The sequence below is a fragment of the Pelobates fuscus genome, chromosome 1 (assembly GCF_036172605.1).
Source record: "Pelobates fuscus isolate aPelFus1 chromosome 1, aPelFus1.pri, whole genome shotgun sequence".
NCBI classification, from domain to species: Eukaryota; Metazoa; Chordata; class Amphibia; order Anura; family Pelobatidae; genus Pelobates; species Pelobates fuscus.
Window position 1 is genome coordinate 178,084,979 of NC_086317.1, and position 2,956 is coordinate 178,087,934.

Consider the following 2,956-nt stretch of genomic DNA (forward strand, 5'->3'; position numbering starts at 1 on the left):
CACCCCTATCACTAGCAGCCATCACCTTCCCCCCATCACTAGCAGCTATCCCCTTATTCCCAATCACTAGCAGCCATCCCCTCTCCCCCATCACTAGCAGCCATCCCCTCTCCCCCATCACTAGCAGCCATCCCCTCTCCCCCATCACTAGCAGCCATCCCCTCTCCCCCATCACTAGCAGCCATCCCCTTTCGCCCATCACTAGCAGCCATCCTCCTCTCCCCTATCATTAGCAGCCATCCGCCTCTCCCTCATCACTAGCAGCTATCCCCTTATTCCCAATCACTAGCAGCCATCCCCTCTCCCCCATCACTAGCAGCCATCCCCTCTCCCCCATCACTAGCAGCCATCCCCTCTCCCCCATCACTAGCAGCCATCCCCTCTCCCCCATCACTAGCAGCCATCCCTTTCTTCCCATCACTAGCAGCCACCCCTCTCTCACCCCTATCACTAGCAGCCATCTCCTTCTCTATATGACTAGCAGCCATCCCCTTTCCCTCATCACTAGCAGCCATCCCCTTTCCCCCATCACTAACAGCCATCCTCCTCCCCCCTATCATTAGCAGCCACCCCTTCTCCCCACCAGCAGCCATCCTCCTTCTTCCCATCACTAGCAGCCATCCCTCACTCACCCTTATCACTAGCAGCCATCTCCTTCTCTACATGACTAGCGGCCATCCCCTTTCCCTCATCACTAGCAGCCACCCCCCTTTCCCCCATCACTAACAGCCATCCTCCTCTCCCCTATCATTAGCAGCCATCCCCTTCTCCCCATCACTAGCAGCAATACCTCACTCACCCCTATTACTAGCAGCCATCCCCTTCTCCCCCATCACTAGCAGCCACACATTCTCCCCATCACTAGCCGCCATTACTCTCACCCCTATCACTAACAGCAATCCTCCTCTCTCTGTTACTAGTAGCTATCATCATCTCTCCCTCCCATCACTTGCAGCCATCCCCCTCTCTCCCTCCCATCACTAGCAGCCATCCCTCTCCTCCTCTCATCACTAGCAGTATATGTCTGTTTATGTATGTCTCTGTATGCCTTTCGTCTGTTTGTCTCTTTATGACTGTGTGTAAATCTCTGTATGACTGCGTCTGTATGTCTCTGTATAACTGTGTCTGTATGCCTTGTTCTGTATGTCACTGTATGACTGTATCTTTGTCACTGTATGACACTGTCTGCGTGTCTCTGTATGACTGTCTGCGTGTCTCTGTATGACCGTCTGCGTGTCTCTGTATGACCGGTTGCCTGTATGTCTGTGTATGACTGTCTGTGGGTCTGTGCATGACTGGTTGCTTGTATGACTGTGTTTGTTTGTGTTCCTTTTATGACTACGTGCCTGTATGGTTGTGCCTTTGTGCATGTATGTATTTGTACCTGTATATCTATGTCTGTATGGTTTGGGAGGAAAAAGCCAGGCAAAGAGGCTCGTGGTGGGAGAAACAGACACAGAAAGGGGCTAAGGGGAGAAAGAGACACAGAAAGTGGCCGGGGGGAAGGAAAGAAAGAGACACACAAAGGGGCTGGGGGGAAGAAAGAGACACAAAAGGGCTGTGAGGAGAAAAGAGACACACAAAAGGGGCTGATGAGGAAGTAAGAGAAACACAAAGGTAGGAAGAAAGAGATATACAAAGGGCCTGGAGAGGGAACACAGAGTTTGCTGGGCCCCCGTGTGCAGCGGCTGGCTCTCTCCACCATACCACCGGACAACCAGGCGATCTTCCCCCTCCCTGGCAAGGTAAGAATATAAACACAAATTTAAAAAAAAAATTGCTTCCCCCCTATCATCCAGCACACACACACACACACTTCATCCAGCACACACACACACCATTCAGCACACACACACTGCATTCATTACACACAATCTGTACTTACTACAAACACACTACATTCATTTTACACACTCTGCACTCATTACAAACACAGTACATTCAATATACACACTCTGCACTCACTACAAACACACTACATTCACTATACACACTCTGCACTCACTACATTCACAATGCAAACTCTGCATTCATTATGCACACTCTGCACTCACTACAAACACACTACATTCACTACACACACTGCACTCATTACAAACACAGTAAATTCAATATACACACTCTGCACTCACTACAAACACACTACTTTCACTATACACACTCTGCACTCACTACATTCACAATACACACTCTGCATTCATTATGCACACTCTGCACTCACTACAAACACACTACATTCACTACACACACTGCGTTCATTGTACACACTCTGCACTCACTACACTCACTATACACACTCTGCACTCACTACATTCACTATACACACTCTGCACTCACTACAAACACACTACATTTATTATACTCACTATAAACACACTACATTCATTATACACACTCTGCACTCACTACACATTACATTTATTATACACACTACACTCACTACAAACACAGTACATGTATTATACACACTGCACTCACTACAAACACACTGCTTTCATTATACACACTTTGCACTCACTACAAACACACTACATTTATTATTCATACTCTGCATTTACTACAAACACACTACATTCATTATACTCACACTGCACTATATGCATAGGAGATGGAGGGGGGGGGGGGGGGAATCTTGGGTGAGTTCCCACACTTTTTCCCCCAGGACTTGACCCCTGGTGGAGGGTGACAGTGTTGAACATGCAGGGGTGTATGTATTGCCACACACAGATACACGCTTACACACACAGGTGCAGGGGTGTATTTGTGTGCAGTGTTGGCATTGAAATACTGGGATGTATGCACTGCCACATGCACAGGTATGCACACACGCTCAGAAACACACAGATACACTGGAGCAAAAAAACACTGACAAATAGATACACATGCAAAAGCAAACAGCTACACATACATACAGGTATATAAACACACATGTACACATACATACACAGATACAAAG